Here is a 19,141-nt window from a genome sequence, read left to right as displayed (position 1 = left end):
GAAGTGGAAACAATGACATTGCTTTCATCATGTGTAATGTTGGTGAAGGAAGAAGCCCTAACATTTGGTACCTTGACAGTGGATGTAGCAACCACATGAGTGGTAATGAAACCTTGTTTTCGTTCATTGACAAGAGTTTCAAATCTAAGATTAAGATGGGTAACAATGGAACCCTACTAGTTGTGGGCAAAGGATCTATTATGGTCCGCACCAAGAAAGGTGAGAAGAATGAAATAAAAAATGTGTATTTTGCCCCTGGTATGAAGCACAATTTGATGAGCATTGGTCAGCTCATTCAAAATGGATTCAAAGTGCTGATGGAGAATGACACATGTGTTATTCATGAAAAAGATGGGAGCAAGAACTTACTTGTACCAGTTCAAATGACAAAGAACAGAATGTTTCCCTTGAGGATAGAGACATGTTTCTCATCTCAAGTTGGTGCTACACCTCACACACAATCAGCTCTAAGGAGTGTGATTGAAGACCCCTCATGGCTATGGCACCTTAGGTATGGTCATCTAGGCTATGCTAGTTTAAATTTGTTGTCAAATAAAAGAATGGTAGAAGGTTTGCCACATATAGGAAATTCATGTGACAAGTGTGAGGCTTGTATTTTGGGTAAGCGACATAGTCTTCCCTTTAATTCAGAAAATTCTAGGAGGGTTAGATATCCATTAGAGTTAGTGCATACTGACCTAGTCGGTCCTATGCAAGTAAAAAACCCAAACTGCCCTTTTCTGCTAAAAAGGTATTGAAATGTAGTGATTGAGAGTATTAATTTATCTAGGAGAATCAACTTTCTAAGAAGCTAAACTAACTCAAATAGTTAAATAAATACAACTTGAAGCTTAGCAACTTAATATCAGTTATATGGAAGTAGAGAACTAAAAGAGAGCCCGTGTAGGGTTAATCAGCAAGATTCTTGAGATAGGTATAAAGCATCAACCAAAGTCACATTTGTCAACATTAAGCAAACTCATTCCTTAGTTTCACATTATTCAGAGTTGGTGTGATTATTTTTTTTTATAATTAATTCTGAATCCTTACATTTAACAACAGGGGAAAACGCTAGCATCTCCAGAATATACTCTTATCTCCTTGTTTTGTAATTGATAAAGTATTCCAAGTGTCTTTAATTGGCAGGCATTTTAATCGGGTTTAACTCTTCCCCAACGAATTTAAAAACATCATTCCCAATCCTTGAGATGCACTCCTAAGCAATTGTATGGTGATTCTATGTACTAACATGCATATCAAATAAATATTGGACATGACATTTGGCTGAACTGTAAGGAAATTGGATAGATATTTAATGTGTAGAATAAATAACCAAGTCTACAAGACTATTGGGAGCCCTACCTCTCTTCCTCTCAATTTCAAATTGAAATATCTGTTTAACTTAGCTCTGTGTATCAGACAATATTTGTATTCCTGCAAGAGATAATTTCAGACAAGGGTTTCATTGTGTGACTGGGCTGTATCAATTATGGAGATTTTATACAACTGGAACTTTATACATTTTAGTTTACCATAGGTGTGCATGTCTGTCATGAGTTTAGTTGATAATTTTATTTTTCTCCCTGAATAGTTATGAGAATTGACTCTGTACAGGATGTGAAAAATACCTAACAGCCTACTGTCCTGGTTAATGAAACTTGTTAGTGGCTTTTCTTACTTGGAATTAGGGTTAATTTTGGTGGCTGCTAAATTATTGTTGTCAGCTATAAGCTTGTTGGACATGTTTCTAATGGAAAGATTACTATTTTATTTCTTTACAGTGAACGACAGGTCACTATTTCATTGGGCTGAAAATTCTGAATCAAATTGTTGCAGAGATGAATCAGGTATGTGTTGTTCGCTAAAATGATTGTGCAATATCTTGTGTGTTGCTTTTCTTAGAGAGGATTATCATTGAAGATTTCAATGGACTGTTGTATCTTATCCACCAAGCAAATATGGCATGCTTGTGGAGGTGAAATGTGAGAAATATCTACTACTTTCATTAGGTGTTTTATATGATTTTATTTCTTCACTTCTAAATATCCCTTATCTATACTGCGCATATGATTATTCCTCGAGATGCAAATTTATATAAGCATTTTAGCTTTTGCATCTTTAGTTGGCGACATCTTATTACTTTGTGTCAGTCCATAAAGATATTCTAAATATATCTGCCTAGTTGCCATATGGTGCACATCCCCAACAAGGAAACTCAAAATAGATAGATAAGACAAGAGAAAACATGTGGTATCATTCAGATTTTCATTTTGGTATCACGTTGAGGAAGAACAGATTGGGAGGTGAGTCGGCAGTCTGTACCGTCATCAGGAAGAGTGGAAAACGTGGCTCTGCCGCAAGTCGGGTCACTGGAAGTGCTGTAATCAATCGGGTCTGTTGTAAACTCTCCATTCCTCCATGTATTTGCGTATATGTAATGTTGAAAATTATACTATGCTAACAGACTGAAATCAAACTGTTTATAAATTCTGGGCTATTGTGAAGCATTAATATTGAGTAATGAATTAAATTTCCCTAGTTCCGAGTTGTGTCACTAACAGTGTCAATGACTGATATTGATTGAAGATCCTAACATTTTGGTATTAATACATGAAAGAGTGAGAATATCTTGTTTCAGTTCCAAGCACTTCTAGTTACGTTACGAGTGTTTGACGACATTCCATCAGTCTGTTGTTCTATTGTTATGTTACGAGTGTTTGACGACATTTTGGTATTAATATATGAAAGAGTGAGAATATCTTGTTTCAGTTCCAAGCACTTCTAATTACGTTACGAGTGTTTGATGACATTCCATCAGTCTGTTGTTCCTTTGGGTCAGAGATTATTACATATTTAATTACTTTGATTGACGAGTTAACCATGTTAGTGAATAGTTAAATATTATGATTGATTAGTTGCTTTAAGGGGTGCATGTCATCACTTTTTAAAATTATTTGTGTATAGTATATATATTTACATTATTTTGTATTTTCATGCATTATAATTTAAGTATTATGTTGTTAAATCTTCCTTCTTAACAAGGGAGTTTGTTAGGCATTATTGTGTAATTTACTTTGATTTAGATATAAAAAATTTGGGCTTGTTTCTTTTTCATTCTGTTTGTTTCATTCCATAATAATTTTATGCTCGAGTTCTTATATCTGCCCATTTTTATCTAACTATGGTTGTTTATGTTTGTTATGTCAGCCAAATCCAGGATTTCCCTTGACACATCATCAAAGAATTGCTTGCTCCTTCAGGGACTTGGCCCTTTTCCATTTTTTTCAAATCTCTATAACTTCATTACAACAATTTAAAAATGATAATATGTTCTTTCCTTATATTGTCATTTTTAGAACCTTAATATGTTATCCTACATGTCTTACATTATTTTTGTAAAGCAAACCTTGTATAGTGATAAAGATACTATTTGTCTTTTGCTCCATTGAAAATTCTCTTTTGTAATCAACACTTTACTTATTTTATAGTTGATAAGAAGCTTAAGGAACAAGCACTTTCTCTTGCGTTGAAATGCTTATCATTTGATTTTGTTGGAACATCTTCGGATGAAAGTTCTGAAGATCTTGGCATTGTACAGGTACCAATTTTGAGTTTATGAAAGAAATACTATTGTGTTTGGGAAACTCTTTTCTGTAGAATTTGATATTAATTTTAAGCAAATTGGTTGTGAGTTGGAATCTCTAGGAAATGGTTGCTCTAAATTAGTAAATTATTTTGCTTGTATTTAACCAGATTCCTTTTTCTTGGAGGCCAATTTTGGAGGATTCATCAACTCTTCAACTATTTTTTTGACTATTATGCCATTTCAAAGCCTCCTTTGTCAAAGGAGTTATGTGCTCTTAGTATATAATTTTTTTTATTATTGAAGTAAATTTTTTATTTGTTCTTAATTCACAATTTGATATATTCTCCAAATTTTGTGTTTACTTATTTCTTCAGCTTAAGCATCTACTTGTTTACTTTTCATAGAGTAGACCTCCACCTTGGGTGGTTGGCCTACCATAAATTTTGTGTAAAGTTATAGTGGATATGTGCTTCCTTCTTAAAGCAACAACCATATTAAACTTGAAAAATAGTTGGCAAACTCAAATTCATCTCAAGATTGACATTCCATCTATTTATGATATGTTAAGAAATACGTGCCGCTAATGGAAAACACTATTGGAGTATATGCTTAATTTTCTATATGTGGTGTATAAGATATTGTCTAGCAAACTTCTTTGCATGTTTGGAAACTTTGAAGTGCAAGCTAAGAATCTAGTCTAGGAAATTCACAATGGATGCAACTCCAAGAAAACATAGATACATTATTTTTTGTACATTACAAATAAAGACGCATCAATATCCATCCTTTCCTTTGTTCAGTATACACACCAGTCTTTCTTTTGCAAAATCTGCAAAATATCTTTGGCTAGGGATATCCTTATTCTATGCTTTTAATTGAGGTATAATTCTCTTAGCTTTTTTTTTTCTTTCAAATATAACATGACTTGCTTAATCTCTTAATATTTTACTTTATGAGGACCATTTTTCATTGTTCCACAAAGTTTTTGAATGAGGGACTCGATTTCAAGGATGGTGGGTACTAGGACCATAAGTTTGGAAATCATGGTGCAAATATGATATTGCAAATGAAAAGTCAATTAAAATAATTGTAAGAAATAACAATCCAAGTCTATTCCCAATATGAGAATGGTCTCGTCAATATTTTTTGTTAGTGATACCAATACCTCATATTTACAAAGAGTTAATTGTTATCCAAAGAGCTCATCTCTATCAGCTAACGACTCAATGAGAACACAATAGCTCTAAACCTTTGACACATCATTTGATAAGACTATGGAAAGATACATAGCCTCAAAAATGACAACATTGACCCTATTTAATATCTATTTCTCATCCCATAGCTTCTATATTTCTAGTTCATGTGCTATTGAATTGGCTCTGAGGGTGAAGCTTGTCTGAGGTAAGTCAACCATATGCTTGTATTCATTTTCATCTTCAGTTTTGCCTTGAGATGTTTTATGTGTTCCTGCCATGACAAAAACCTTCTCTCCAAATGAAAGAGTTGAGCAAGACCTATCAGAAACTAAAACAAGAAATGGGTATTGTTTTTTGCAGCAAATACATGCATTTCTAAATCGCTTAAAACTAGGGATGGATGTAGAGTTGTGTTTAAGAAAAACCCACAAAGAAGAAAGTGCAAGGCCAGAAGAAGCAGCCAACAACCTATTTCCTCCTAGGGCTGTACATGTAATAGTTAAAGAGGATGCAATGCTACCCCTAATTAGACATTGAAGAATTGCCTAGTCCATAGCCCATAAATAAACAATGTTGACCAAGTTGAGATTAGAAACCTTATTCAACACACTTTCACTTATTTTTTCTGCTTCAACTTCTACATCAACACTCACATAGTGGATAGGAGCCCATAACAAAGATGAAGACTATCAGTTTGTGGTGCAAGTTAATCAGTGATGAAGTGGACAATGAAGAAGTGCCCTCTCCACAACCCTTACAACCATAATGTCAACTTTCTCAAGATTATAAACCTTATATTAATTGGTGGCTTTGACCTTGAAAATTTTCGTTGCATCTACATCACTCACATAGTTGATGGTGCCCTATGTATAAATGTCCATTTGTTCCATGTTGTATTAAGCAATTGTTTCTTATCCAAGCCATTTAATTTGCAACCTTTTAAATCTCTACAAAGGTAAAGTTGGAGTAGGCAAATTTTTCTTCTCAAAGATATCATCTAATTGTAAAATGTCCATTCCATTATCTGTTGAACTCTATATGTCTTGTTTGTTGAACAGATAATAGAATATACACTTTACAATCAGAGGACACATTTGAAAAGAAAAATGTTTCTACTCCAACTTTATATTTGCAGAGATTTAGAAGGTTGCAAATCAAATGGCTTGGATAAGAAGCAGTTGCTTCATACAGCGTAAACAACAAATTCGACCAAACATTGTTGGAAATTTCGACCAATGCTTGTTAGTTTTCTACAAAGAATTGGTCAAAATTTCCACCAACTAAAATTGTTTTCAACCCACCATCGGTGGATTTTCACCAATGCTAAAAAAATTTGACCAAACATTGGTGGAAATTTTGACCAATGCCTATTAGTTTTCTACCAAGCATTGGTCAAAATTTCCACCAATAAAAAAAAATTGATCAATGGATTGGTCAAAATTTTGACCAACATTGACAAATCAAGACCACCAAATTTTTTTAAAAATCAATGAATTTATTGGTCAAAATTTTGACGAGAAAAGCTTTGATGAACATCTTGGTCAAAATTTTGACCAACCTGGCTAGAAATTTCAACGAAAATTGGTCAAAATTTGAGCTCAATTTACTAGTGTTAGTCATGAAGAGGGCTAAGGTATCCCTTTGCTGGGATGCATCTTGTTCGTGGTCATCCATGGGGTTGGTGTCACCATCCAAATTGATTACTTGGATAGGGGAAGATGGCTTGGCCATTGATTTTTCTTTTTCTTTCCATTTGTCACACTCTCCCTCCTTTTGCCTAACTTTCCTAGTGTTTGGAAGAGAGCCACCTCCGTAGCTAGGAGTGATTGGAACATTCTTCTCTAGGGGTTAGTCTCCACCTTGAAGAATCAGCTTGCATATGTTGATGTAATATTTGTGGTGGTCGACCTATAGTAGTTGACTTGGTGGCTCCAGAAGATACTCCACCTATAGAACTAGTGCTTCTGGTCTTCTTCTTCCTCGTATGGGTCCACTCCACCCACTTATTTGTTCTTTCTATTATTCCCTATATAAGAACCTCCATAGTATCTATGATAGGACCTACAGATGAGTTAGACAAAATTGGTATTCCTTTGATCTTAATGTAGGATGTGGGATGCATGTAGGCTCCATAATCTGCAAGGTCATCAACATCAACAGAATCATTATAAAATTTAATCTCATTAATTTTTAGCAATGACCAAAATTTCTCTTAGGTTTGATATTAGTTGAGACACCCATGCCAATAGTCTTCTATATTCAAAACATACTGTTATGCATAGCCCAACTTGAACTGATCCCTTAGAAAGTTGATTGGATCATATTGAGGCATGAGTATCGCATACTCTATCAATTTAATTTTGCTATCTAAGATGTTCACCATATTTTGAGCATTAGATGTGGAAGCACATGAATATTGTCCAACCACTATAGGGAAAGGAATCTCATCTATCTTCTATACATTAGAACACAAGTTGTTCACTACAAGGATCTATCAACATAGCTCGACTAGAACCACCTTGTCTTATGGATACCTTGGAAGCCTCTTAGGAATGTTGTTGTAAGATCCTATCTACAAATAAGAGAAACTCAAAACTTGGATGAATGAGTATCCAAATTGGTGGATGTTTGAAATTGCCTTTGGTGAAAATATCCTTTCAAGGCATCCTCGTAATTCCTAACATAGCCTCATTATGAAGGCATCATTTACAGCCACATACTCCTCAAAAATTATTTGCAACCATAGGCATGGGTAGAACTCATATAATTTAGTATGGTCATTTTAGTTCTAGATGCAAGCTAGGCCACAAGTGGTGAGTAGCCAAGCCATAAATTTGATAGGATGACATGTAAAATTGCTTAAATTCTCTAGCTGAATTCAACCACGAGGTGAGGTTATTGCAGATAATCTGTGCCAAGTAAATATGCATATCCTCAGCATATATAGCTTGAAATAGGATGAAATGGTGCTTGATGAACTCCAGGATTTGATGTTTTCCTTTTAGTCTAAGGAGAAGAGCAAGGATATCCACTTTGTCTCTTTTCAAAATTATGCCAAACAAGGTCTTGGGCATTTCACTCTTCTTTGAGTGAGTAGTCTTGAACCATGTTCTCTGTATGTCTTCCCATCTTCTTCTCATTGAAAATAGACACAGAAGAGCTAAAATCAACATCACAATACTACTTCTTCATGGGAATGTCGAACACAGACTACATCTGTGCCTTGTTGATCGAGATGAGGATAGATTAGTTAGGTAACAAAATATGCTTTTCTTCCATGTTGTATCTCTCAGTACATTCCCTTACAAGATTAACTGCATGTACTACCATTGGAAGACTAGCTGTCTCAACTAGTTTTCTCTCTTTAAGCTTTCAAGTCATTAGGTGAATAGGTTTAGAATTGACTCTTCTATGAAGATCACCCAAATCATAGAATTTGAAAGATTTGTTTGTTAGTTCTTTTAATTCACTCTCTAGGCCTATTAACTTACCATTACTAGCAGCTCTAATTGCCTTTCGCTATGATTGCACAGGATATAGTTCTTGATAAATATTCATTTTAATACACTTGAATAAATGAATTGTAGGCAATTTCGATGAAATAGGTATAGGAATTGTCCGACATTGGCACCACACAAAGGAAATTATGTTTGGCCAAAATTATAATGACAAGATTTACATTTAATTCTATGATAAATGACTATTTTAACTTTGCATTCTCATGCACATAAAAGCTTAAATTCTAGGAATCTCTATTACTTTACTTTGAGTAAAGTCATATTAATATCACTAAAAAACAAGTCTTTAAGTTCAATGGGGGTGAAGGAGAAACTTATCTTTTCCACAAGCCAAACTTCCTTCTATTCAAAATCCTAGCATGAGGACTAATCCTTTGTTAGCTTCTACACTTCATTCTTTCACTTTCTACTTTAAGCATTGAACACTGCATTTCCTTTATCTCAGAGTCACATTCTCAATACTGACTTTTCTAAAAGTGTCTTTCAAGAATCTCTCAAGAATATTCATACTTTAAAGTTGCTTTTTTTTCTATTCACAAAGCCTTTAGATAAGTAACATTTTTCATTACCTTGGGACAGAAACCCCTTTCTTAGCAACACTTTCCTAACTAGAGTACAACTAACAATACTTTACCCTTAACCTCAATCTGATGGCTTTAAAGCTAGGTCTCGAGCATGCCTCACTAATGAAAAGCTCACAAAATTTATTTTAACATTGTGCCTTTGCTTCTTGTATGTAAATCCTTGGGTATCTCACAAATCATTGTGGTATCGAATGTTAAACAAAACATGTTCGCTTCCATTAGTCAATAGTGGAAAACTCATAGATCTTGTCTTTTTCTTCTGAATGTAGAATCTGCCTCTACAACATGAATGAGATTCTTCTTAGCATTGGTTCTCTTCCTCATGGATCTTTCCATCATGACATATGAGTATGCACAACTTGTTAATCATTTCCATGGCTTCATTCTTCGGATACACACTTAATTTTTTTGCTGAAGGGAAGACTAGCTCAATTGCTCAGAATCTATAAGAAAATGAATAATGGGGCAAGATAGGAAATGGTAGAACATGGATAACTTACTTCTCATTGAGAGGATGAAAGAACACATCCCAACCATACCTAGATCAGCTAGACTCTATGCACATTAGAAAAACAGAAACACAGCATCGAAGAAAAGGATATAGGTAATGCAAGGGAGATCTAGAAACAAAGAAAATGAGGAACTTGGGGAAGATGAGAAGTAAGTAACCTACAGGATACTTAGACATCACCCTGAACACAAACTCAATTATATACCAATAATTTCAAGCTTTTAAGGGTAAGACTAAAACTTGGCAACAACTCTCCAATGCTACTCAGCTGACAATGAACAAATCTATTCCTACTACACTACACTCAACTAAAATATTATTCCTTTCTTACCATTAAAAGCTAAATTTAATCTTGAGGGAAAAATCAAATCCTTAATCTAGCAAGGAAACTCCCAACAAAAGAAGCTCATCCTCATTAAATGGGATAACATCTATAAACCTATTTGGAATGGGGGTGTAGGTAATAGAAAGCTCACATGGAAACATAAATCCTTTGGACCCAAACTACTATGGAGACTCTCCAAGGAGTAAAATAAGAAGTGGGCCAAATTTAGTTTCCACAAATATTCATCTCCAAGTGATCCCTTGAGTATATTGAGAAAAAAATCCTCCCTTAGAGGCTCTCAAGTTTGGAACTTGATGATACATAAAAGACCCTTGACTGTGAATAATTTGTCAATACACTTCATTTTAATCCCATAAGCACATTGAATGAGAAAAAAATGTTGAATGAGCATAGAAGTGTAATGACCCCTACCAATAGGGCACTAAAAACCTCTAATTTTGAATTGAGAAATTTTGTCAAACACTTCAAATAGAAGGTTAATATGACTTATATAGTATTTCAGTTTTATTTAATGAACCTTTCTTCAATGAGAATTTTTTGCAAAAAGACTCAAAATTGACTAAACAATGACCTAACATGAATGTGCAACTTATTTTGACAATATTCAATGCAAATATGTAACTAAGACTACTTGAAATATGTTGTGACAACAAATAGTAATTATAAAAAACACTTTGGATGCAACCTATGGTGGCATTAATGCACTTATAGCCAAGTGGCATTAATACAAACACTTGGTATGCAAAATTATAACATTATTTATGCCAAAAAGAGAACCTACAACCAATTGACATTTTGTCAAACAATTGGCATGGAAACTAATAAGCTGATCATGAATGATAAATACATATTCAATTACAACTATATCAGACCAGCAACTTATGTCTCCTTTATTGCACATATCAACTACAATGCTAGTATGAAATGGCCAAGACTCTTGGCTTACATCCACAAGAATAATGCTTAAATCTGATACAAACTTTCATCTATAGCCTTACCTTCTAATATGCATCTAAATGATAAGAAAAATGCATGAAATATCTAAAGGAACCTAATTCTAGATGGCTGTAATAATTTTTATTAATGTTTCCTTTTCACTTTTCTTTTTTGGATCTACTTTTTCGACTTATTTTTTCGGCTTTGCCTTTTTCAGATCTATTTTTTTAGACTGCTTTTTCAAATCTACTTTTTCAGACTACTTTTTTGTATCTTTTTTTTTTTTCCTCTTGCAACCAAAAACTCAAACCCTCAAGTAAGTCTAAGTATACAAATTAAGCTCACCTTGAAATGGTTGAGTACCACTTCCAAAGGGCAACCCTTAGGAGGATCTTTCACCTCCTCAGTTATGCAATCACTTGGGAGGTATGGTTCACAATGATTAAGTTGAATACTTGTAGGCGTTCAAGCTCCACAAATGTTCAAGTAGACACAATAGAGAAAATAAACTTGGATGATAGATAATGAGCCCTCCATACCTATATATTCTTTTTCTCCACTTTCTCTAGAAATTTCTATAACATTATTTTATTTTATCTATTAAGTGACTTTATAAAATATTTTAAAATTCAAGTCACTTTATTAAATTAATGAAATATAAAGTTATCTTTTAATATTTATTTATTTGATAACTTTATAAATAATTAACTTAATACCACTTATTTAATTAATTAAAATAATTAATTAGTCATCCTCATAAAATATTCATTATTTTGGACAACTTAATTAATTAAATTAATTAATTCAAATTACCTCCAAAATCGGGACATGACAATTTGCCCTTCTTGAAATTGCTTGTCCCCATGCAATGGCTGAACAATAAACCAATCAATCCACCTGGATCCCAAATGTAGTCATGAACTATACTATTGTCCTCAACACAGGCTCCTACAATATCCTCTACAATATAACCAAGAAAAATCCATGAATGAAGGGTGAATCATTGCTCAATTGAACTTCAAATCCACTACTGCCATAGTCAAAAGCTCACGAGACACAAACGCCCAAAATAACAGAACCCAAGTAGAGTGGACATCCCAAATTGCCAACACAGTAAATACCATCAACGCATCTCACTAACCTATGCAGGATGTACAATCCAATTCTGTCACAATGGTGAACACTCTTGAATGAAACTGCACCAAGTATGGAGAATCCACATACTATACACCTACTGCAATCAACACAACTCTGCAAATCACTGGCCACTGTCTCATAACTTTAACTCCCATGCACCACTAATGGTGGGTATACATCACAAGATAAACAACAAGAAATAGAACCCAAACCAATTCGGCCTACCATTGACTCATCAACACATGGATCAAATGCAAACTGATGAGCATATCCTATAGTATAATGTTGATTAAAAGAACTAGCCTCAGGCGACAGCTTACCATGCGCAGGTGATGCAACCCACTGCAACTGATCATTAGCTAAGTTAGGAGATGTCATAGCCAAAGCAGTAGAATCAATAACAACTGTTAAAGCATCACTCCCAAACTCCTGCTCTAAGTAATGTACTATCAAGCTGTCAACCATAGAACCTATTGGTATGTCATGCCCATTGCAACTCTCATCTTGTCGCATCAAACCATCCCATAACTGATGACAAGCACTAGGAACCAAAGTACATCTACCTATCATCATCTCATCAACATGGTCATCAAAGGTAAATTGATGAGCATACCTTGCATTGTAATGCCGATAGAATGCACCAATCCCAATCAGTGGCTCAGACTACAATCCAAACGAAACTAGTTGCAACTGATCACTGACCAAGCCTGAACTGACTACTACCTCCAAAGACACCACCAAAGGAGTAGTATCACTAGCAAGAACCATGCCAACTACTAACTCACCAAAATCACATATGATCTCTGATACAACATCACCAGTCTCCATGCCATCCCTAGTAGAGACCACCACCATGTCAAGCATACCAAAAAAATTTGTTGTAACACCCAATTCAATTGAACCTAAACCCTGTGGAAGAGAAGTTGATATGCCAATACTAGTATTAAAGATGGATGCATCCCCATCTCCACTGTCTCTAAAAATCTCGACCATGGACATCCTCAAATTACTAGACATCACAACTTGTGACTATATAGAATCTAGTAAAGACTGTAGTTGTTCTAACTCCATGGTCACCTTAGCCAAATGAAATTGTGACTCCTCGGGAGCCAACTATGTACTCTCAAAAATCTCAAAAGTCACCATGAGCTGCTAAGTAAGCTCACTCACCTCATCTTCCTTGACCAACAATGTGTCATATGTTGTAATGCCCCACTCTGTAAGATAATCTTTGTTGGGTACCAACTGCATATAATTCTGTCTTAGAATCTAGATAGCCTCCCATAAAGAGTGGATCTTTGTCAAGGAAAGATAACTGCATCCCTTCTCATCACTAGTAGGAGAAACCCATCAATAAACTGCTAACAATTGATGAGCAGCATTGAAATGCTGGCAAGTGATAGCAATATCTCGCTCACTAACTCTTAGTTGAGTAGACACATGATGGGATTCACAAGACTGTCTCCTACAATCCTCTTGTGACGCATTATCCAAAGGAGTATCCACAAAGTTACTAGTCTCTAGAGTATTACCATCCATATCCTACGAATCAACTCCAAAGCTCATATCAACATATAGAGTATCAAAAATTGGACCACCACTATCCAACTCCTTTGTACCAAAAGATATTTCCAAGGAAACTAAGGCCTCAAAGCTCCCCACTACATCCTCCTGGATGTCATTAATGCCAGTATGATCCTAGGACTTCTCTGTACATACTGCCAAATATGAAAGATCACCAACACATTCCAGCAAGAATGGTCAACTGGATACATGAACAAAGCCCAAAACCGATGTATAAAAAACTAATACCAACATCAGACAAGTTTTTGGCACAAGAAGAAACAACATCATGCAATCTGCTAATCAAATCTATGATAGTAACCAAAAAATCACTACTACCAAAAAATGATAATGATCTCCAGTCAACTGAATCCCAAACACCAATATAACAATCTTGAGTCCATATTCATAAAATAGAAAGCCTGTCAACTTCATCCTCCTTCCTCCTCAAGGCATCTAAATAGTCTCCAGCAAGGCTAAGAAGATGGTCACGATCTGATAGAAGATGTAAATAACTCAACTTCATAATTCCCATTCCTTCCCTAATCATTTGTAAGTCAACACAAGAAGACTTTTCTTGAACTCGCTTATGTTTTCCCTATAACTGAATCACCCAGATGTGATCCTCTATCATACCCTACATCCTATCATGATGAGATAATGAAGCCACAATACTATCTCAGCTCATCTTCAGCTTGCTTGATAAATCATGCAAAGTACTACTAGCCTCAACCTCATGTGAAGAAGCATCAAAATGCGCCTGGTACTCCCTCTCAGCAAAGTCATGTATACTCAATGTTTTCTCATCTTTACCAGGTATCTCACCATCGCACACAAAATCCTCAAAATCATCATTTGAACCCTCTACACTATAGTCACTACTTTTCATAACCAAACCATCCTGAGAACCTATGACATCACCCTCTGGCAACTTGTATATACCTATCTCAACTTGAGTATGAAGTTGATAGTTACTATCAATCTGCATAATATCCTTCACCACTTCTTTCTGTGGTGAAGTATAATCTAGAACCTCATCCTGGCTATAATCTAAATTCTCAAACTCCTCATGCAAGTTCCTCATAATTGTATCATCTACCCTATTAGAAGATCTACCAAATAGAAATCTAGTCAGCTTGTTGGTGACCTATTGCAACTCATCGTGTTTATCTACCTACTTTTGCATCGCAGCTCTATAGTTCATGTACCTATCAAATGTCCATCTATCCTATACAAATGGGGTTAATGAATTCCACTAATTTCTTGCTTGTTGGAGTTCATCTACAATATCTATTACCATAGCATTAGGTGTGAGTGTTGGAGTTTCTTCCCTGAATGTAGGACGTGTGGGTCTGTTAGCTATCTCAGACTGTGTGCTTTGCCCATGTTGTGATCCTACTATGCTCCTATCATCCTTGTCATTATTATGATTATTTCTCCTATTTTCTCTAATCAAATGTTGCATCATAGCCATCATTGCTTGTGTACTTGCTTCTATTGATTGTAGAAGGCTATCTTGATGCTGTAAAGCCTCATCATCTCTCATAATTCTAGGTGGGCTTTGAGAATGTCTTTCAACCATGTTCTCAGCTATTCTGGTTCCCTATGTAAATAGAGCCCTTCTATTTTTGCTCTTATTAACTAAATTAAATGGTAACTGCATAAACCCTATTAGGCTGGCAAGAAACCACTCTGATACCACTGTAATGACCCCTACCAATAGCCCTCTAAAAACCTCCAATGCTAAATTGAGAAATTTTGTCAAACAGTTCACATACAAGGGTGATATGACTGATATAGTATTTCAATTTTCTTTAATGACTCTTTCTTCAATGAGAATTTTTTTCAAGAAGACTCAAAATTGACTAAATGATTACCTAACATGAATGTGCAACTTATTTTTATAATATTCAATGCAAATATGTAACTAAGACTACTTCCAATATGCTACTACAGCAAATAGTAATTATGAAAAACACTTTGGATGCAACCTATGATGGTGTTCATGCACTTATAGCCAAGTGGCATTAATACAAACACTTGGTATGCAAAATTATAACATTATTGATACCAAAAAGAGAACCTACAGCCAATTGACATTTTGTCAAACAATTGGCATGCAAACTAATAAGTTTCTCATGAATGATAAATATATATTCAATTACAACTATATCAGACCAGCAACATATGTCTCCTTTATTGCACATATCAACTAAGATGCTAGTATGAAATGGCCAAGACTCTTGTCTTACATCCACAAGAATAATGCTTAAATCTGATACAAAATTTCACCTACAACCTTACCTTCTAATATGCATCTAAATGATAAGAAAAATACATGAAATATCCAAACAAACCTAATTGTAGATGACTGCAATAATTTTTACTAATGCTACCTTTTCGCTTTGCTTTTTTGGATCTACTTTTTCACTTTGCTTTTCGGATCTGCTTTTTTCGGATCTACTTTTTTCGACTGCTTTTTCAAAATTCCTTTTTGGATCTATTTTTTCTTTCTCTTGCAACCAAAAATTCAATCCCTCAGGTAAGTCTGATTATACAAATTAAGCTCAACTTGAAATGGCTGAGTGGCACTTCCAAAGGGCAAGCCTTCAAAGGATCTTTCACCTCCTCAGTTATGCAATCACTTGGGAGTTATTGTTTCCAATGATAAAGCTGAATACTTGTAGGCCTTCAAGCTCGACAAATGCTCAATTAGACACAATAGAGAAAATAAACTTGGATGATAGACAATGAGCCCTCCATGCATATATATTCTTTTTCTCCACTTTCTCCAGAAACTTCTATAACATTATTTTATTTTATCTATTAAGTGACTTTATAAAATATTTTATAATTCAAGTCACTTTATTAAATTAATTTAATATAAAGTTATCTTTTAATATTTATTTATTTGATAACTTTATAAATAATTAACTTAATACAACTTATTTATTTAATTAAAATAATTAATTAGTCATCGTCATAAAATATTCATTATTTTGGACACCTTAATTAATTTAATTAATTAATTCAAATTACTTCCAAAATGGGAACATGACAAGAAGGCTTCTTTAATGCCCAAACTTATTGTATGTTAGCTCTTATGACACCCAAAACTGCACAACATTTTTTCCCTATGTAACATTGCACAAAGATTTTCTATCTCATTGATTTGACATATGATATCGCACAAACATGAAGATACACTATAGTTTTAGTCTATGCACATTGAATGAGAAAAGCAATATTCCTAACACAATCGAACTCATTCAGTGCCATCTCCTACGATGTACACAATTTAAAACTGCAACTTTATTTTATAAAGTTATTCCTAACTTAGTAAAAATTGTCCTATAAAGTCTCTAATTTGAAGGAGGATTAAAACTTTTTAATGTGATGCATTTTTCATTACAGCTACTCAAAAATCAAGTGATATTGGTCACACAACTTAAAAATTGCATATTTTGTTGCCTCCACTATGAAAATGCTATGTAGATCATGGATGGTTAACTCATACAGTAACAATTAAATGTGGTTGAAAAGTAGAACAAAAAAATTGACAGAGAAGTACAAAAATCTAAATGCAAGTGAAAGGGTATGTAGAACTAAGCCCACATCCACCTAATAAATTAAAGCTTAGTGTGAGATTTTTTAGGGTGCCAATACAATCTAACACAAAAACTTGCATGAACTAAAACATTGATATTCTAACTAGACAAAAAAATAAAAAAGGGACAACACACAGGTGGATGAAGCTAGGCTATGTCTTCAACCTTCTCTTTATGCTCCAAGTGAATTTTGTATCTTATTTGTGAGCTCTTTGGTATCCATTTTATCAATTTGGGTTGCTTGCTTCTACTTCTTCTTGGTGTTTGATGAGGTCAATTTTCCAAGAGTAGCATCCTCCTTTTCCTTCTCAACTTCCTCCAAATCAAGCGCAAGCTTCACATCCTTATCTTGACCTAAGAAACCCAACACCCTATTCATGTACACTACATTGACTTCAAGAAGACCCCAACATCTGGTCAATGCATCCCTTGTCACATTTTTCCATTTTGTCAAATTCTCTCTTCATTTCTTTGATCATCTCTAGATTACCCTTATACTCTACCTCCTCCTTTGGAGGTATTTTTTAGGGGCTAATATTTTCCAATTAGCTAATTTTTGAATTTTTCGGCTAGTAATTTGGCTAATAATTTAAGATTTAATGCGACCCAAATTGCCACATTCTTTTATAAAATTTAGTTCTTAAATATTTAAAATTGCTCAATAATTTATTTTATTTAAAAATTTGAACAAATATTTGACACAATATTTGATACATTATTAGATTTGGTTCACCTTAATATTATATATTATTGGAGAAGTTAGATGAATTCACCAATAATTATCATAATTATTAGATACTTTAGGGATATATCATCAAATTTTAATTTTCACCATTGATTTAAATATAATGTAATGATCCTCATAATATGCTATCATGCAAACAAAGTTTTAATATTGATTTATAATATTCCATGGTGATTAATGAGCATCCTAATTTTATTGAGATCTGGAAAAATTTTCAACACAAAAATTATGATTAAAAAATAATAGCTAAAATAAATAATTTTAAAAATTAAATAAAATTGAGAGATTTGCTAATTGAAACCATTTTTTTCAAAATAATGAAAGATTCACCCTTTCTTGTCATCTTTAGTCTAGGTGTCCTCCATTCTCTCTTCTAGAGCTTTGTAGTTTAAATTTTGCATTTTAAGGGATTGGAACATCTATTTATCAAGTCTAAGCAAGTAGAGTGAGGGAGACTAGCTTTTTTATTTGAAAACCATTGAGAGGAGTTTTGATAGCTAGATCATTGATACCTTCATCCATAATCTTGATATTAAACTCGTCCTCATCAACCCCTTTAGGCATTAGAATCCCATCCTTTCACTTTCTTTTAACCCTCCCATAAAGCCTTGTCCATTTTCTCAATTAGTTTATAGCTATGCATCTAGCCTTTAAACTCCTTACTTTCATCATATTGTAAAGAAATTAAAAGGTCATTCTTAACTAACTCATCATAGTAAAAAAACCTAATGGATTATTTGGGGTCATCTTCTACCACATTCACCTAAGTAGCCTTGATATGTTTTTCTATGATTATTATTGGAGATCTCATCTTGTTATGAACCAAACATAAAGAGGGAGGGGAAATTGGGTTGTTACCACTCTGAAACAATCTTTCCATAGATTCATAATTCTCAACTTAATCTATATTACCTATTTCTATTAAGCTACTTTCTCCTTCCCCTTAGTCACATCTTTCTCTTCTTCATATTCCCCTTCTTCTTCAGATTCTAAGACAAGCTCCACATAATTGACCTTAGCCTTCTTTGTTTTTGTAAAACTAGGGTATTCTATTCCCAATTTCCCTAAAATCCTTTTACCCTTTCCTAATTTGTCCCCCAAACTAGCCATTTTAGCACAATGTTCCAAAATTGTTTTCTAAATAGGGTCACAATTTTTTTTTTCCACTTAATTATTAATGATCCTCATAAGAGCCTCATGCAGGATAGGTTTATTGGGTTTGGACCTTAAAGAATTGATACTGTAATGAAATCAAAGAATAAGATAGAAGGGAAAACCAACCCATTTTTATATCTAAAGTAATTAAGAAGCACAAACTTATAGGTCAGACCCCTATCATATCTCCCATCAAGCAAAACATACTCCATTACAATAGTAAGAAGATGCCTTCAAAAAAATTTAATGGACAACA

The 19,141-nt window shown here is 34.1% G+C and overlaps 1 pseudogene; it reads left to right on the top strand.

The window, feature by feature from the left end:
- The first annotated feature begins 2,245 nt into the window (after positions 1 to 2,245).
- LOC149538332 (switch 2-like) overlaps positions 2,246 to 19,141 on the top strand; it is a 59,522-nt pseudogene continuing 42,626 nt past the window's right edge.

This window comes from Cupressus sempervirens, chromosome 9 (genome assembly GCF_028749045.1).
Source record: "Cupressus sempervirens isolate cs-2001-9-10 chromosome 9, ASM2874904v1, whole genome shotgun sequence".
Lineage (NCBI taxonomy): Eukaryota > Viridiplantae > Streptophyta > Pinopsida > Cupressales > Cupressaceae > Cupressus > Cupressus sempervirens.
This window is presented reverse-complemented; position numbering and strand designations above follow the sequence as displayed.